This window comes from Schistocerca piceifrons, chromosome 5 (genome assembly GCF_021461385.2).
Source record: "Schistocerca piceifrons isolate TAMUIC-IGC-003096 chromosome 5, iqSchPice1.1, whole genome shotgun sequence".
In the NCBI taxonomy this organism is placed as follows: domain Eukaryota; kingdom Metazoa; phylum Arthropoda; class Insecta; order Orthoptera; family Acrididae; genus Schistocerca; species Schistocerca piceifrons.
The window spans coordinates 6,012,980-6,033,598 of record NC_060142.1 but is presented as its reverse complement, the minus strand read 5'-3'; positions in this window follow the sequence as shown (position 1 = coordinate 6,033,598).

Genomic DNA, 20,619 nt, shown 5'->3' with positions numbered 1-20,619 from the left:
CCACTACCAAAATTTTCTGACACCAAACCTTCACACGAGGAAAAGGTAAGGGAAGTACTCATGGCAATTACTGAACAAGCTGACATTAGAAATAAGAACTATGGTGCTAATTTGAAAAGAAGGCAAAACTTTACAATAGGCATGCAAGTTTTACTTAAGACCCACTACAAATCGTCATTACCTCTAAAACGTAATGTTAAGTGGCATCCGCTATATGAAGGTCCTTACACAATCATTGATATACCACATCCTGGAGCATATCTGTTACAAAACCCCAAGAATAAGAGAATTTTAGGTTTGTACCCTCACAAAGATTTGAAAACTTTTAGCCCTTAGCAGAGTATGCTGATAGAAAAACAAGGTAAGTCACATCTGGTACTTCATGCTGGAAGAAGAAGAAGATATAAGCTATAATCTTAAGTATCTACATTTTACAGCACCAGCAGTAACAGCAGCAGCAGCAGCAGCAAGAAGATAAGACACAGGAAGAACTAACAATTTTCATGCAAAGCACAGTTACTGATTATATTTGTTAATACCTTGCAGACAAGCTGACAGACTAAATGACCGGAGACAATTGCTGCTCTGAACCTGATACATTAATTGGCATGATAGACACTTGATTTGCTATCCACACTCACACCACAATCCACATGAACACAACATGCACAAAAAAAAAAAAGCCCACTCTACAGGAAATGACAAATGAGATTAATTGAGCAAGGCTGTATAATTTATTTTATTTGTAAATGATACTTTGTGCATGTGCTAATTTGGAATTGATTGTGGATGTGACGTGTCGTGTCTTATTGTAATCATGACTTTTCAGGACAGATCATCTCAAGGATGTTTTCTAACCTATTATGAAAGTTTATGTTGCAGGAAACATTTAATGAGGAAGAACACTTAACGTGTAGTACTGATGTAAAGGAAAATATACTTAAAAGGAAAACTTTATTAAAAAGGGGGAGAGACCTATAAAAGAAAATGGATTTTCTGAATGTATCACAATACACTGAACCTATTAGATAATTTAATTTTATGTCTGACCCATATGTACTTGTAAATATCTAGTTTAATGCAATTGAAAAATATAAAATATGTATATGTATTACGAAACAATGTAGTGTAAATGTATAGATACATGTTTCACAGAAAATTTTTATATCTATGTAAATATGTAACAGAAAACTGTACTCAAAGTGAAGTGATATTTGTTATGTTTTGTGCTCTCTGTTGTGAACGAACATTTTGTTTTGCAACGAACAATGAATGAACAAGTTGTGTGCAAATATAAAAAAAAACGGTTCACTGCGCTCATGATGGGACACTATAGGTGACGTGAGTAGCAAAACCACGGCACACTTTTCGATGAAACGACGACACAATATCCAGGAGACGACATACGCTTTTTGGAAGACGAAATATGGAGGTTATTGAGTAGATGTAACACGGACTGGTCAGTATGGAACCACTGACACCATGAATTCCTACCACGACGAAACCACATTTTAACAATGTCTTCCAAAGCACGCTTCGTTGCGAGATTCTTGATCTCCAACTTGTTTCTTCAAGAACTTTCGTCTCAATGTAAACAAAACGTGTGACACGTGACATTTATTTTAAAGTGCAAAGACTTTAGCACAGTATTAACCTTTACTACCAAGTGACATTCTAAAGAGAATATGTTCACATATCTCTGAATATGCACAAAACCATTAATTAATTTTATTTATTGATTGAACATGTGTAATAACATTTTGAAGTGAAAGAGAACAACGGACTATATGCCCAACAAAATTTTTACAAAGTAACAGCACAAGTGAATACGAACTATGAAATTCGTTACAGTCTGTGTAGAACTGTTACATAAAATTGAGAACTGTATGCACGCTAGCAGTGATAGCGCTGAGCCACTTCGCTAGTCTCTGATACTGCAGTTCCTGAGTTCAATACTGCTCGGAAGCGAATATTTTTATTTTTTCTTTTCACTTTCATTGATCTTGTATGTAATTATTATTTATGTATTTTTGTGGATGTATGATATTTTAAGTATGTTGAATCTGTGAAACAAGATACGTAATAACTTATGATTCATGACATGACAAATAAAGAAAATACGTCAACAAATTGCTCAGCTGCAGGTGGTACACCTTTGCTCTCGCAATTTGGGGGGCAGTTTAAGGAACCATTTGCACTAGAGCACAGATAATATTTAAGTTAGTTAACTTAGATTATATGTATCGATTTTTTAAGACAAGAGAATGCAAAATAAAGCAATTAACACCGCTCTCTTGTCACAGCGAGTAGGCATCAACACTCTCATGTCATTCGTTGTCCTAGAAGGATTTAATATTTTGTGTGGCTCCACAGTTAGCCATATTGATATTTATTAGCAGAAAAGAGGCGCAGAATTAATAAGTCGCTCTCATTTGTGAATGATCTGCCATTATTTATCTAGAATTTTACGTAAGTGTAATTTATATCGTAATGTATGTGTTGAAATGAATATATGTTTATTTAATCTTATGCCTTGCTTTGTTTTAGTAGTTTTAGTCACTCCATCTTCATGATTGAAGCTGAGGTCAGATATCAGACTCTGTCTACAAAAAAAATACATAATGAGCCCTGGCTACGTTCCGTACATCTTCGGACGTGCGAAGCTCGATAAATTCACGGCGTAAAATTTTAATCCCTCAATTACTTATCCAAACTAACAATTATTATTATTACAAATTATTATTATTATATTTTATTATTATTTTATTTTAATATTTTTTATTTGTTACAAGGTGTATGGTGCGGAAATTTTCAATGAGAAGCATGGAAGTCTCCGGCGATACTTTGAGAAGTATCTAGCAAAAATTAAATTCTGGGATTCTCCGATTTCTTCCAAGGACGTAATTATGATTCTCAAAAGCAAACTCCCTGTGTCTATTAGAGAGAAATTAGTAAATGTGTCCGAAGAAGACACGGATGTATTCCTTTCTGTGCTGGATTCCTTAGATTTAATTAGCGAGGATGTGCGCTCCAAGGTTGGCAGCGGCAAATTCTTCCCTGGCAGCCAGCAGAATGCATCGCACGCGGACAAAAATGCGCCCAAGGAGAGAGCGAGCTACTGCGACCGCTGTTACCAACCTGCCAGCCGTTATCAAAACGCAAACGGCAATAACTTTAAACGGAAGCAGAAAACCAATTACAGTAATCAGCAGAGATACCACCCAATTTACAACCACCAGGAACAACATCAGTACGGAAACCCACCCTTTAATTCTGCGCCTGAGCAGTATGGAAATTCTCCACAAGCTAGTGGTAATTTTTCAAATGGACCAGTGTACAATCAAAGTTATAGGTCGAAAAATAGCAAGTGGCATGGGCAAGGAGGAGGCCACCCAGCACATCAGAACAACTTTTCACAGAATAGAGGACCGCGGAACAATTTTCAAACGGTACCAAATGCGAACTTTCCTTCACAAGGAAATGGTTCTGCCGGCAACCAAAAGATCGGGCGACAGCAGACGTCTCAAGTATTTTATTCACAAGTCAATGCACCCAGTGGATTTTACCCCTCTACACCGGCATTTGTACCACATAACCAGCACCAATATGAAACGGAACAAACACTTAAGGCCGTGAATGACAAACAGGTTAAACATCCTGCGGAAAATTAGAGGCAGCACCTTTCAGCCTCCTAGAGGTCGCTGCCGGTTCCAGTGGGGGTACTAACGAATACTCTGATTCTGAGTATGTTAATGCGATACGGTACGACCATGAGACCGACTTACGAGATGACCTTGCACCTGACATAGAAGCTCAAGACATTAACGACATTTATGATGAACAGGTCCAGGCTTCGATTAAGATTTTTATTGCCAACATTCCTTTCACAGCAGTTGTTGATACAGGAGCAAACATCAATGTCATGTCACCATGTCTCTTCAGACAGGTGTCTTCTGTTTCAAAAGTTTTATCATTGCCGATTCAGGGCTGCTCCATATCGGGAGCGATTGGTCCATTGAAACAGAGAGTTAGTTTACAGACACAGCCTCAACTGCAGATAGAATCTGTTTCGGTTTCTTGCTTCTTACGTACTGGAAATTTCCTTGTGTGAACTGTTAATGATAAGTATTGTGTTGAACAGCGCACTGACTACATGGTAACGGCTATTACATGTAAACTTTAAGTATTAAATGCTATGTATGAAAAAATTGTTTATAGTGATGGACATGAACTGATATTTCTTCAACAAGCTGAAGCAGGAAATTGAGGTTGCACCAAGAATTTCAATTTAATTTTAAGTTAGTAATAAGAAAAAAAGTGCTTGCGAGGTGATTGCCCGGAGCTAAATAAAATATGTAAAGGTGAGAAATGGAGGAGGATGCGTAAATAAGCACTTCTCTCAAGGTACAAGAACATTTATAGATTTATTTTTAGTAATGTAAGTACTTGAAGTTCTGTTGTAAAAGCCCAAATTACCTGCTTAAAAAAAAAAAAAAAAAGGTACATGTTCAAACACTCCAGACAGTGGACAGGAGTAGGAGAAATAGCTTAAAGTTCAGTTAAAGCGTGCTGTTAAATGGAAAAACAAGTGGTAACCCACATGTGTTCACGCAAGGAGACAATAAGCTGTAGTAAACTAAGTTAGGTGAAATACAGTACAAATGGAGGCAAACCATGAAGCATCAATAATGTAGCGTAAGTACTCCACGAAGCCATTAATTGCTATGAAAGTAAACTATTTCCCTGTGATCTGAGCCCAATGTAAAGAGTATATGAGGAATGTTAGCTGACGAATTGATTTCAGTAGAATCAAGTTACTAAATAACCACACAGCAAGCCCCCTGTATCATAAATAAGTCCAAGTAAAGATCTTCAGAAGATTTGTAGTGTAATCTAGCGACCATTCAATACCCTAATTGAAGGCTAATCTAAAGAACAAGCAATGCAGTGATATTTAAACTTAATACTGACTATAACCAGAGTAAGACGTAGAAGTAGCAAAGCATGCTGTAATGAAAGAGGTTGAAATTTATATATGTGCCTATGTTTATTATGATAATTTTATTTACGTGCAGATTTAATTGCAAAAATGTCTCCTAAGACACTCCTCTTATGAAATCCATTTTCCTTCTGCCCGTTCCTTTTGATCCTGGTTCATTAACCCAGACCAAGGGTCGACTTGTAAAAGGCACGTGTGCTTCGAAGCAAAGCAGTGCTTATGAGAAATGAGACACGTAGCGTGGTGAACTTCGCTAGCTTTGGTAATGTTTGTTATGGACCGGTTGCGTAAACCCAGTGAACTGTCGGTAATTCCATTCATGCAAAAAAAATAGTAGACACGCGTTACCCTATTTTTTTTTAACAGAGAACGATTGCTGAGTACATGAAGCGAAGAGGGAGAACTATTGTTATCCAGTCTGCCCTCAAATATAAAAAAATTTGGCAAGCACAAAGGAAAGCACAAAAAGAAAAAAAAAGATTCAGCGTTAAATGTGTACTCGTTAAGTAGTAGATATGCTGCGTGGCAGTAGAAAATGATCTTGGGTGCACTAAAGAATAAATGCAACGAGTGTTGCGAAACCTGTAGTTTTCATAATGAGGAGATGAGCACTTAAAAGAAAGTTTGAAAGAATATTTTTAGGTTCACTAGCGAAAGCAAATCTTGAGATATAAAGAGTCCATTCATAAAGCAGTTGTTCACTGGACTTAACAAAAGGAGTGACCATTAATTGTAAATATTAGCTCGTAAGTGATATTTTGTAAATAGTAGAATATAAGTCTTTCTATACCAGTGGAGGAAACGTGCAAAATTGATTGTTTTGTAAATGAACTCCATCGGCGAAGGAACTAAGCACGAATGCTGTGTGAAGATGCACACTAAAGTGCGACGTGCATAATAAAAGTAACTGTTCACTGTATATTAGTGGTAGTGTTGTACTGCAAGTGTAAAAAGAAGTCAAGGCTACGACAACAGGTGCAACGCAAAGTTCAGTGTTGTTCTAAGTGCAGCGACAGCTAAAACATTCGTCGTCACTTACCTGTGAGCCTCATGGGAGGCAGTTGACAGAGAAGTATGGAGGCAACTTCAGTGTCCGGCTCCTCCGATGGGAAACGCGCGCGAGGTGTTTGTATCGACGCACTCGTGTGATACGAAGTTCACAAAAAGAAGGAGCAATCTACGACCAGCAGCTCTGTTACAGCCTTAGCGCGAACGGATACTGAGGGTTGGAGCTCACGCAACACTGTGCAGCCGCTGTGAGTGGCTGACGTGTGGGTGACGAAACAATCCAAACTTTAAACTGCTAACCGCCATGACTTCCATCGTACATACTGGAGGAAAGACATTTGTACACTTGTGTGACTACATCTTCATATGTAAATTAAGCGATTTTCTTGAGTTGAAGTTAAGATGAGTGAGAAGTAGATTGATAGATTACTCAGGCCTTAAAGCCATTAATACCGGCACTCCTGAACACTGCTAAAATGAATTATAACCCTGTCTCTTGATGGACAAAGAAAATGAATGTGCACTATAGGAAGACCCTAAACTCCAGACCAGTCCCGATCCTTAACAAATGTATCCAGTAGCTTGTAAGTCATACTAATAATTTTCCACTTCTTCTGTTTCATATTGTAAATAAAAACCCGGGAACCCACTTGAATTACTGGCACCACAATGGAAAGGACAGATGTACTGCATGATGAACGCCGTAGACAGCTAACACAGAAAGTGAAAGCATCACGAAGTGTAGTGCTACGTTATTAAACTGTAATTGAACCACAATGAGTCAACAGATGCTCGAACATTGTCCACTCTAGTTTAGTGAAAATAAGCACTCACTGTACTCATGTATTAGCTGTTAAGCTCAAGGGAAAGTAATTCCTGAATTCTATCCCCTGAAGAGCGAAATGAACGTTCACTTATTGTTATAAGCAAATATGGACCAAACTTAAATATGCACATAAATGTTAATCTTGGTATTATGGAATGAAGTGACTGATGAACAAAGAATGAAAAACTTTATTTTGAAAAATGATAAATATCTGATATATGTTTATAAATGTGATTTCAATTTATGTACTTTGTACGCCAGTAACGTTATGTAAGTGTCACACCAAAAATCACGAATATCTCATGAGGACATGAGGATCGAGGTAATCCTTCGGCATTCCCTCTCTCCTCATGGGAGGCAATGTGATATTCGCTATTTTTGACTTCATTAAAACAGCAAATACGAGTAGTTAATACTTTCACCCAGAAGGCAAATACTTGTTTGTAAATAATGATTAATGTATAATGAGGCGTCGCATAGCGACGGTGGAATTTTCTAATGATGTAATTTGTCGTCTTGGGGCGGCAATAAAAACAGAAAAATACGGATAGATATACGATCCTTCACTATTTTGTTCGCTGGAGAACAAATGAAGCCTTGAGCGCTAAGAAGACTTTTACTGTTTTTCTCGAGTAAGACGGACGCAGATTTGTGGCGGTCTGATCTAATTATTTTTACTAAATAAATAAAAACGTGTTCCGTCTAAGTTTTGAGTGAAGTGTAGGAAGAAGAACTGTTGTAACTTACCGTGACGAAGCACGAGCGACTCAAGAGGACAATGGCTATATAAAAGAGCGCTCAATGGACATGATATGGACATAAAAATCTACCGTCATTGTAGTATTACGCTTAAGGTACGATATATGTTTTAGTTATAATAAATATTTGTTCTGGGAATACTGAATCATTTAGCAGTGCTCATTTCTATTATCTCCTCAGTATTATTTTCATTTTAATTATGCATTTTGCTAATATTACAGAATCCAAGATCAGCAGTCCAATGTGCGTGTTACATTGATAAAAAGAAAACCGTTTTATCGTCTTCTTGCATCAGCTTTAATATTGAATTTCTCTTTTGTGTGATGTTACAGTTGTTTTTGCGCCCTTAAGAACTTTCTGGTCCCTTAGGAAATTTTTTTGTCATAACAATAACTTCACAACCGGGTATGATCGTATCTACGATCATGAAGTAATTAGAAAGACGATAACGCAACTTCTTAATCAATAGCACGCTAGTTGTGATTGCCTCAAGCCATGCGAAACCGCAAGTAAAAACTATTCACATCTCATAATGCAATATTTTATGACAATGGTCAATCCATGATTCTTACGCCAATTGTGATTGATAAAACAGTTAGTTAAATCTCAATTTCCAACTTTCCATTGAATAGCAACATCACTTCTATTTTGTAACATCACAGGGTTCAATGACTTCTCCTGCTAAATCGAGTCTTGTTTCTATGGAACAAACAGGATTTTCTATTGGGATACGAGTATCTCCTTTCCGAAGCACTATTCGTTTTTTACTGCAACCCTCGCTCCCTCACATTGACGAATTAACACAGAAATTGCGTCGCTGTCAAATACTATGTGTTCTATAAATTCTCCTTCTAAATAGAGTAACGTTGTTATGGAAACGACAGGATTTAGGTTTGGGATAGGTGTAAGTCCTTTCCGATGCACTGTCCGTTCCTTACTGCATCCCTCGCTTCCTCACATTGACGAATTGACACAGAAATTGTGTCGCTATGAAATAATATGTGGTCTATGACTTCTCCTGCTAAATCGAAACTCTTTTCTATGGAAACGACAGCATTTTCTTTTGGGACACGAGTATCTCATTTCCGATGCACTGTTCGTTCTTTACTGCAACCCTCGCTCCCTCACTTTGACGAATTAACACAGAAATTGCGTCGCTATGAAAAACTATGGGTCCAATGGCATCTCCTTCTAAATCGAGTAACGTTTTTATGGAAACGACAGGACTTAGTTTTGGGATACGAGTATCTCCTTTCCGATGCACTATTCAATATTTACTGCAACACTGGCTCCCTCACATTGACGAATTAACACACGAAATGCGTCGCTATCAAATACCATGGGTTCAACGACTTCTCCTGCTAAATCGAGACTCGTTTCTATGGAAACGACAGGATTCTCTTTCAAGATACGAGTATTTCATTTCCGATGCACTATTCCATCTTTACTGCAACCTTCGCTCCCTCACATTGACGAATTAACACGGAAATTGCGTCGCTATGAAATACTATGGGCTCTATGTCATCTCCTTCTGAATCGAGTAACGTTTCTATGGAAACGACAGGACTTAGTTTTGGGATACGAGTATCTCCTTTCCGATGCACTGTTCCTTCTTGACTGCATCCCTCGCTCCCTCACATTGACGAGTTAACACATAAATAGCGTAGCTATGAAATACTATGAGTTCTATGACATCTCTTGCAAAGTAGAGTCTCGTTTCTATGGAAACGAAAGGATTTTCTTTTGGGATACGAACATCTCCTTTCCGATGCACTGTTTCTTCTTTACTGCATCCCCCCCTCCCTCACATTGACGTAATTACACAGAAAATGCGTCGCTATGAAATACTGTGGGTTCTATGACTTTTCGTGCTAAATCGAGACTCGTTTCTATGGAAACGACAGGACTCTCCTTTAAGATACGAGTATCTCTTTTCCGATGCACTATTCGTTCTTTACTGCAACCTTCGTTCCCTCACATTGACGAATTAACACAGAAATTACGTCGCTATGAAATTCTATGGGTTCAATGGCATCTCCTTCTAAATCGAGTAACGTTTCTATGGAGCCGACAGGACTTAGTTTTGGGATACGAGTATCTCCTTACCGAAGCACTATTCGTTCTTACCTGCAACCCTCGCTCCCTCACATTGACGAATTAACACAGAAACTGCGTCGCTATGAAATACTATGTGTTCTATGAATTCTCCTTGTAAATAGAGTAACGTTTCTATGGAAACGACAGGATTTTGGTTTGGGATACGAGTTTCTCCTTTCCGGTGCACTGTTCGTTCTTTACTGCATCCCTCGCTCCCTCACATTGACGAATTGACACAGAAATTGCGTCGCTATGAAATACCATATTTTCTACGACTTCTCCTGCTAAATCGAGTCTCGTTCCTATGGAAACGACAGAATTTTCTTTTGCGTTACGAGTTGCTCATTTCTGAAGCACTATTGGTTCTTTAATGCAACCCTCGCTTGCTAACATTCACAAATTAACACAGAAATTGCGTCGCTATGAAATACTATGGTATCTATGACTACTCCTGCTAAATCGAGTCTCGTTTCTATGGACACGACAGGATTTTCTTTTGGCAGACGAGTATCTCCTTTCCGATGCACAATTCGTTCTTTACTGCAACCCTCGCTCCCTCACAGTGACGAATTAACACAGAAATTGCATCGCTATGAAATACTATTCGTTGTATGAATTCTCCCTCTAAATCGAGTAATGTTTCCATGGAAACGACAGGATTTAATTTTAGGATACGCGGTTCTCCTTTCCGATGCACCATTCGTCCTTTTCTGCAACCCTCGCTCGCTCCATTGACGAATTAACACAGATATCGCGTCGCTATGAAATACTGTGGGTTCTATGACTTCTCCTTCTAAATCGGGTAACGTATCTATGGAAACGACAGGATTTAGTTTTGGGATCCGAGTATCTCCTTTCCGATGCACTGTTTCTTCTTTACTGCATCCTCCGCTCTCTCACATTGACGTAATTACACAGAAAATGCGTCGCTATGAAATACTGTGGGTTCTATGACTTTTCCTGCTAAATCGAGACTCGTTTCTATGGAAACGAGAGGACTCTCTTTTAAGATACGAGTATCTCCTTTCCGATGCACTATTCGTTCTTAACAGCAACCCTCGCTCCAACACATTGACGAATTAACACAGAAATTGCGTCGCTATGAAATAATATGGGTTCTATGACTTATGCTGCTAAATCGAGTCTTGTTTCTATGGAAACGACAGTATTTTCTTTTGGGATACGAGTATCTCCTTTCCGAAGCACTATTCGTTCTTAACAGCAACCCTCGCTAACTCACATTGACGAATTAACCCAGAAATTGCGTCGCTATGAAATACAATATGTTCTATGAATTCTCCTTCTATATAGAGAAACGTATCTAATGAAACGACAGGATTTTCTTTTGGGATACTAGTAGCTCCTTTCTGATGCACTATTTGTTCTTTACTGCAACCCTCGCTTCCTCACATTGACGAATTAACACAGAAATTGCGTCGCTATGAAATACTATGGGTTCAATGACTTCTCCTCCGAAATCAGCACTCGTTTCTAAGGACACGAAATGATTTTCTTTTGGGATACGATTAGCTCCTTTCTGATGCACTATTCGATCCTTACTGCAACCCTCGCTCCCTCACAGTGACGAATTAACACAGAAATTGCATCGCTATGAAATACTATTCGTTCTATGAGTTCTCCTCCTTAATTGAGTTACGTTTCTTTGGAAACGACATTATTTAGTTTTGGGATACGCGTATTTCCATTCCGATGCACCATTCGTCCTTTTCTGCAACCCTCGCTCGCTCACATTGACGAATTAACACAGAAATCGCGTCGCTATGAAATACAGTGTGTTCTATTGCATCTCCTACTAAATCGAGTAACGTTTCTATGAAAACGACAGGACTTAGTTTATGGAGACGAGTAACTCCTTTCCGATGCACTGTTCCTTCTTTACTGCATCCCTCGCTCCCTCACATTGACGAAATAACACAGAAATTGCGTCACTATGAAATGCTATGTGTTCTACGAATTCTCCTTCTAAATCGAGTAACGTTTCTATGGAAACGAGAGGATTTAGTTTTGGGATACGAGTATATCCTTTCCGAAGCTCTATTCGTTCTTTATTGAAACCCTCGCTTCCTCATATTGACGATTAAACACAGAAATTGCGTCGCTATGAAATAATATGGTTTCAATGACTTCTCCTCCTAAAACGAGTCTCGTTTCTTTGGAAACGACAGGATTTTCTTTTGGGATACGAGTATCTCCTTTCCGATGCACTATTCGTTCTTTACTGCAACCCTCGCTCCCTCACATTGACGATCTAACACAGAAATTGTGTCGCTGTGAAATAATATCTGTTCCTTGACTTCTCCTGCTAAATCGAGTCTCTTTTCTATGGAAACGACAGCATTTTCTTTTGGGATACGACTATCTCATTTCCGATGCACTATTCGTTCTTTACTGCAACCCTCGCTAGCTTACATTGACGATTAAACACAGAAATTGCGTCGCTATGAAATACTATGGGTTCTATTGCATCTAATACTAAATCGAGTAACGTTTCTATGAAAACGACAGGACTTAGTTTATGGAGACGAGTAACTCCTTTCCGATGCACTGTTCCTTCTTTACTGCATCCCTCGCTCCCTCACATTGACGAAATAACACAGAAATTGCGTCGCTATGAAATGCTATGTGTTCTATGAATTCTCTTTCTAAATAGAGTAACGTTTCTATGGAAACGACAGGATTTAGGTTTGGGATACGAGTATCTCCTTTCCGATGCACTGTTCCTTCTTTACAGCATCCCTCGCTCCCTCACATTGACGAATTAATACAGAAATTACGTCAGTATGAAATACTATGGATTCTATGACTACTCCAACTGAATCGAGTCTCGATTCTATGGAAACGATAGGATTTTCTTTTGGGATACGAGTATCTCCTTTCCGATGCACTGTTCCTTCTTCACTGTAACCCTTGCTCCCTCACATTGACGAATTAACACACAAATTGCGACGCTATGAAATATTAAGGGTTCAATGGCTTCTCCTGCTAAATCGAGTCTCGTTGCTATGTAATAGCCACGATTTTCTTATGGGGTACGAGTATCACCTTTCCGATGCACTATTCGTTCTTTACTGCAACCCTCGCTCCCACACAGTTACGAATTAACACAGAAATTGATCGCTATGAAATACTATGGGTTCTATGAATTCTCCTTCTAAATCAAGTAACGATTCTATGGCAACGACAGGATTTAGTTTTGGGATACGCGTATCTCCATTCCGATGCACTATTCGTCCATTTCTGCAACCCTCGCTCCCTCACATTGACGAATTAACACAGAAATCGCGTCGCTATGAAATACTATGGGTTCTATGACCTCTCCTTCTAAATCGAGTAACGTTTCTATGGAAACGACAGGATTTCATTTTGGGATACGAGTATCTCCTTTCCGATGCACTATTCGTTCTTTACTGCAACCCTCGCTTCCTTACATTGACGATAAACACAGAAATTGCGTCGCTATGAAATACTATGGTTTCAATGACTTCTCCTCCTAAATCGAGTCTCGTTTCTATGGAAATGACAGGATTTTCTTTTTGGATACGAGTATCTCCTTTCCGATGCACTATTCGTTCTTTACTGCAACCCTCGTTCACTCACATTGACGAATTAACACAGATATGGCGCCGCTATGAGATACTATGGGATCTATGTTTCCCCTTCTAATTCGAGTAACGTTTCTATGGAAACGACAGGAATTAGTTTTGGGATACGAGTATCCCCTTTCCGATGCACTGATTCTTCTTTTTTGCATCCCTCGCTCCCTCACATTGACGAATTAACACAGAAATTGCGTCGCTATGAACGTTCTATGACTTCTCCTGCTAATTCGAGTCTCGTTTCTATGGAAGCGAAAGGATTTTCTTTTGGGATACGAGTATTTCCTTTCCAATGCACTATTTGTCCTTTATTGCAACCCTTGCTCCCTCACATTGACGAATTAACACAGAAGTTGCGTCGCTATGAAATACTATGGTTTCCATGACTACTCCTGCTAAATCAAGTCTCGTTTCTATGGAGACGACAGGATTCAGTTTTGGGATACGAGTATCCCCTTTCCAATGCACTATTCGTTCTTTACTGCAACCCTCGCTCCCTCACATTGACGAATTAACGCAGAAATTGCGTCGCTATGAAATACTATGGGTTCAAAGACTTCTCCTGCTAAATCGAGTCTCGTTTCTATGGAAACGACAGGATCTCTTTTAAGATACGAGTACCCCATTTCCGATGCACAATTCCTTCTTTACTGCAACCGTCGATCCCTCACATTGACGAATTAATACATTAATTGCGTCGCTATGGAATACTATGGGTTCTATGACTTCACCTTCTATATCGAGTAACGTTTCTAAGGAAACGACAGGACTTAGTTTTGGGATACGAGTATCTCCTTTCCGATGCACTGTTCCTTCTTTACTGCAACCCTCGCTCCCTCACATTGATGAATTAACACAGAAATTGCGTCGTTATGAAATACTATGGGTTCTATTACTTTTCCTGCTAAATCGAGTCTCGTTTCTATGGAAACGAAAGGATTTTCTTTTGGGATACGAGTATCTCCTTTCCGATGCACTGTTCCTTCTTTACTGCAACCCTTGCTCCCTCACATTGACGAATTAACACAGAAATTGTGTCGCTATGATATACTATGGGTTCTATGATTCCACCTTTTAAATCGAGTAGCGTTTCTATGGAAGCGACAGGATTTAGTTTTGGGATACGAGTATCTCCTTTCCGATGCACTGTTCCTTCTTTACTGATTCCCTCGCACCCTCACATTGACGAATTAACACAGAAGTTGCGTCGCTATGAAATACTATGGGTTCTATGACTTCTCCTGATAAATCTAGTCTCGTTTGTATGGAACCGACAGCATTTTCTTTTTGAATACGTGTATCTCCTTTCCATTGCACTATTCGATCTATACTGCAAGTCTCGCTCCCCCACATTGAGGAATTATCACAGATATTGCGTCGCTATGAAACACAATGGGTTCAATGACTTCTCCTTCTAAATCCAGTACCGTTTCTATGGAGACGACTGGATTTAGTTTTGGGGTACGAGTATTTCCTTTCCGATGCACTGATCCTTCTTTACTGCATCCCTCGCTCCCTCACATTGACGAATTAACACAGAAATTGCGCCGCTATGTAATACTATGGGTTCAATGACTTTTCCTGCTAATTCGGGTCTCGTTTCTATATAAACGATAGGATTTTCTTTTGGGATACGAGTATCTCCCTTCCGATGCACTGTTCCTTCATTACTGCATCCCTCGCTCACTCACATTGATGAATTAACACAGAAAATGCGTCGCTATGACATACTATTGGTTCTAAGACTTCTCCTGCTAAATCGTGGCTCGTTTCTATGGAAACGACAGTATTTCCTTTTGGGATACGAGTATCTCCTTTCCGATGCACTATTCGACCTATACTGCATACCTCGCTTCCTCACATAGACGAATTAACACAGAAGTTGCGTCGCTATGAAATACTATGGGATCTATGACTTCTCCTGATAAATCTAAACTCGTTATGAATGGAACCGACAGGATTTTCTTTTGGAATACGTGTATCTCTTTTCCAATGCACTATTCGATCTATACTGCAAGTCTCACTCCCTCCCATTGAGGAATTATCACAGATATTACGTCGCTATGAAAAACAATGGGTTCTGTTACTACTCCTTCTAAATCGAGTAACGTGTCTTTGGAAACGACAGCATTTAGTTTTGGGATACGTGTATCTCCCTTCCGATGCACTGTTCCTTCGTTCCTGCATCCCTCGCTCACTCACATTGACGAAATAACACAGAAATTGCGTCGCTATTAAATAATATGGGTTCTATGACTTCTCCTGCTGAATTGAGTCTCGTTTCTATGGAGACGACAGGATTTAGTTTTGGGATACGAGTATCTTCATTCCGATGCACTGTTCCTTCTTTACTGCATCCCTCGCTCCCTCACATTGACGAATTAACACAGAAATTGCGTCGCTATTAAATAATATGGGTTCTATGACTTCTCCTGCTAAATCGAGACTCGTTTCTATGGAAACGACGATTTTTTACGGGAAACGAGTATCTCCTTTCCGATGCACTATTCGTCCCATACTGCATTCCTCGCTTCCTCACATTGCCGAAATAACACAGAAATTGCGTCGCTATGAAATACTATGGGTTCTATGACTTCTCCTTCTAAATCGAGTAACGATTCTATGGATACGTTAGGATTTAGTTTTGGGATACGAGTATCTGTTTCCCGATGCACTGTTAATTCTTTACTGCATTCCTCGCTCCCTCACGTTGACGAATTAACACAGAAATTGCATTGCTATGAAATACTATATGTTCTATGGCTTCTCCTGCTAAATCGAGTCTCGTTTCTATGGAAACGACAGGATTTCCTTTTGGGATACGAATAATTCGTCTCCGATGCACTGTTCCTTCTTTACTGCAACCCTCGCTCCCTCACATTGACGAATTAACACAGAAGTTGCGTCGCTATGAAATACTATGGGTACTATGACTTCTCCTGATAAATCTAGTCTCGTTTGTATGCAACCGACAGGATTTTCTTTTTGAATACGTGTATCTCCTTTCCATTGCACTATTCGATCTATACTGCAAGTCTCGCTCCCTCACATTGAGGAATTATCACAGATATTGCGTCGCTATGAAACACAATGGGTTCAATGACTTCTCCTTCTAAATCCAGTACCGTTTCTATGGAGACGACTGGATTTAGTTTTGGGGTACGAGTATTTCCTTTCCGATGCACTGTTCCTTCTTTACTGCATCCCTCGCTCCCTCAGATTGACGATTTCACACAGAAATTGCGTCGCAATGAGATACTATGGGTTCTATGACTTCTCCTGCTACATCAAGTCTCGTTTATATGGAAACGACAGGATTTAGTTTTGGGATCCGAGTATCTCCTTTCCGATGCACTGTTATTTCATTACTGCATACCTCGCTCCCTCACATTGACGAATTAACACAGAAATTGCGTCGCTATGAAATACTATGTGTTCAATGACTTCTCCTGCTAATTCGAGTCTCGTTTCTATATAAACGATTGGATTTTCTTTCGGGGTACGAGTATCTCCTTTCCGATGCACTGCTCCTTCTTTACTGCATCACTCGGTCCCTCACATTGACGAATTAACACAGACATTGCTTCGCTATGAACTTCTATGGGTTCTATGACTTCTCCTTCTAAATCCAGTACCGTTTCTATGGAGACGACTGAATGTAGTTTTGGGTTACGAGTATTTCCTTTCCGATGCACTGTTCCTTTTTTACTGCATTCATCGCTATCTCACATTGACGAATTAACACAAAAATTGCGTCGCTATGAAATACAATGGGTTTCATGACTTCTCATTCTAAATCGAGTAAAGTTTTTATGGAAATGACAGGATTTAGTTTTGGGAAACGAGTATCTCCTTTCCGATGCACTGTTAGTTCTTTACTGCATTCCTCGCTATCTCACATTGAGGAGATAACACAGAAATTGCGTCGCTATGAAATACTATGTGTTCAATGACTTCTCCTGCTAATTCGAGTCTCGTTTCTATATAAACGATTGGATTTTCTTTCGGGGTACGAGTATCTCCTTTCCGATGCACTGCTCCTTCTTTACTGCATCACTCGGTCCCTCACATTGACGAATTAACACAGACATTGCGTCGCTATGAACTTCTATGGGTTCTATGACTTCTCCTTCTAAATCCAGTACCGTTTCTATGGAGACGACTGAATGTAGTTTTGGGTTACGAGTATTTCCTTTCCGATGCACTGTTCCTTTTTTACTGCATTCATCGCTATCTCACATTGACGAATTAACACAAAAATTGCGTCGCCATGAAATACTATGGGTTCTATGCCGTCTCCCGCTAAATCGAGTAACGTTTCTATTATAAAAACAGGATTCAGTTTTGGGATACAAGTATCTCCTTTCCGATGCACTGTTCCTTCTTTACTGCATCCCTCGCTCTCTCACGTTGACGAATTAGCACAGAAGCTCCGTCGATATGAAATACTATGGGTTCTATGACTTCTACTGCAAAATCTAGTCTAGTTTCTATGGAAACGACAGGAGTGTCTTTTGGGATTCGAGTATCTCCTTTCCGATGCTCAATTCGTTCTTTATAGCAACCCTCGCTCCCTCACATAGACGATTTAACCCAGAAATTGCGTCGCTATGAACTAATATGGGTTCTGTGACTTCTCCTGATGAATTGAGTCTCGTTTCTATGGAAACGACAGGATTTTCTTTTGGGATACGAGTATCACTTTTCCGATGCACTAATTGTTCTTTACTGCAACCCTCGCTCCCTCACATTGACGAATTAACACAGAAATTGCGTCGCTATGATATTCTATGTGTTCTATGATTTCTCCTGCTACATCGAGTCTCGTTTATATGGAAACGACAGAAATTTCTTTTGGGATAAGAGTATCTCCTTCCGATGCACTATTCGTTCTTTACGGCAAACCTCGCTCACCCACATTGACGAATTAACACAGAAATTGTGTCGCTATGAAATACTATGGATTTCATGACTTCTCATTCTAAATCGAGTAAAGTTTTTATGGAAATGACAGGATTTAGTTTTGGGAAACGAGTATCTCCTTTCCGATGCACTGTTAGTTCTTTACTGCATTCCTCGCTATCTCACATTGAGGAGATAACACAGAAATTGCGTCGATATGAAATACTATGGGTTCTATGACTTCTCCTGTTAAATCGTGTCTTGTTTCTATGGAAACGACTGAATTTTCTTTTGGGATACGAGTATCTCCTTTCCGATGCACTGTTAGTTCTTTATTCCCTCTCATAGACGAATTAACACAGAAATTGCGTCGCTATGAAATACTATGGGTTCTATGACTTCTCCTGCTAAATAGGGGCTGGTTTCTATGGAATCGAGAGCATTTTCTTGTGGAATACGAGTATCGCCTTCCCGATGCACTATTCGTTCTTTACTGCAACCCTCTTTCCCTCACATTGACGAAATAAACCAGAAATTGCATCGCTATGAAATACTATGTGTTCAATGGCTTCTCCTGCTAAATCGAGTCTTGTTTCTATGGAAAAGATAGTACTTTCTTTTGGGATACGAGTATCTCGTTTGAGATTCTCTAATCGCTCTTTACTGCAACCCTCGCTCCCTCACATTGACGAATTAACACAGTAATTGATTCGCTATGAAATACTATGGGTTCTATGGCTTCTCTTGCTAGATCGAGTGTCGTCTATATGGAAACGACAGGATATTGTTTTGGGATACGAGTATCTCCTTTCCCATGCACTGTTCCTTCTTAACTGCATATCTCGCTCCCTCTCATTGACGAATTAACACAGAAATTGCGTCGCAATGAAATTGTATGGGTTCTATGACATTTATTTCTACATCGAGTAACGTTTCTGTGGAAACGATATGATTTTCTTTTGGGATACGAGTATCTCCTTTCCGATGCGCTATTCGTTCTTTACTGCATCCTTCGCTCCCTCACATTGAGGAGTTAACACAGAAATTGCGTCGCTATGAAATACTATGGGGTCTATCACTTGTCCTGTTAAACCGAGTCTCGTTTCTATGGAGACGACAAGATTTTCTTTTGGGTTACGAGTATCTCCTTTCCGATGCACTATTCGTTCTTTAATGCAACCCTCGCGCCCTCTCATTGACGAATTAACACAGAAAATACATCGCTATGAAATACTATGGGTTCTATGGCTTCTCTTGCTAAATCGAGTCTCGTCTCTATGGTAACGACAGGATTTTCTTTTGGGATACAAGTATTTCCTTTCCGATGCACTATTCGTTCTATACTTCAACCCTCACTCCCCCACATTGTCGAATTAACACAGATATTGCGTAGCTATGAAATACTGTGGGTTCTATGATTTCTCCTTCTGAATCGAGTAACGTTTCTATGGAAACGACTGGATTTAGTTTTGGGATACGACAAACTGTTTTCCGATCCACTGTTCCTTCTTTACTGCATCTTTCGCTCCTTCACATAGACGAATTATCACTGAAATTGCGTCGCTATGAAATACTATGGGTTCTAAGACTTTTCCTGCTAAATCGAGTCTCGCTTCTATGGAAAGGACAAGATTATCTATTGGGATACGAGTATGTCTTTTCCGATGCACTATTCGTTATTTCCTGCAACCTTCGCTCCCTCACATTGACGAATTAACACAGAAATTGCGTCGCTTTGAAATACTATGGGTTCTAAGACTTCTCCTGCTAAATCAAGTCTCGTATCTATGGAAACGGCAGGATTTTCTTTTGGGATTCGAGTATCGCCTTTCTGATGCACTATTCGATATTTCCTGCAACCCTCGCTGCCTCAAATTGACGAATTAACACTGAAATTGCGTTGCTATGCAATACAATGGGATTTATGACTTCTCCTTTTAAATCGAGTAACGTTTCTATGGAAACGACAGGATTTAGTTTTGGGATACGGGTATCTCCTTTCTGATGCGCTATTCGTTCTTTACTGCATTTCTAGCTCTCTCACACTGAGGAGTTAACTCAGAAATTGCGTCGCTATGAAATACAATGGTGTCTATGACTTCTCCTGCTAAATCGAGTCTTGTTTCTATGGAAGCGACCGGATTTTCTTTTGGGATACGAGTATCTCCCTTCCGATGCACTATTCGTTCTTTACTGCAACCCTCGCTCACTCACATTGAGGAGTTAACACAGAAATTGCGTCGCTATGAAATCCTGTGGGTTCTATGACATCTCCTTCTAAATCTAGTAACTTTTCTATAGAAACGACAGGATTTTCGATTGGGCTACGAGTATCTCCTTTCCGATGCGTTATTCGTTCTTTACTGCAATCCTCGCACCCTCACATTGACGAATTAACACAGAGATTGCAT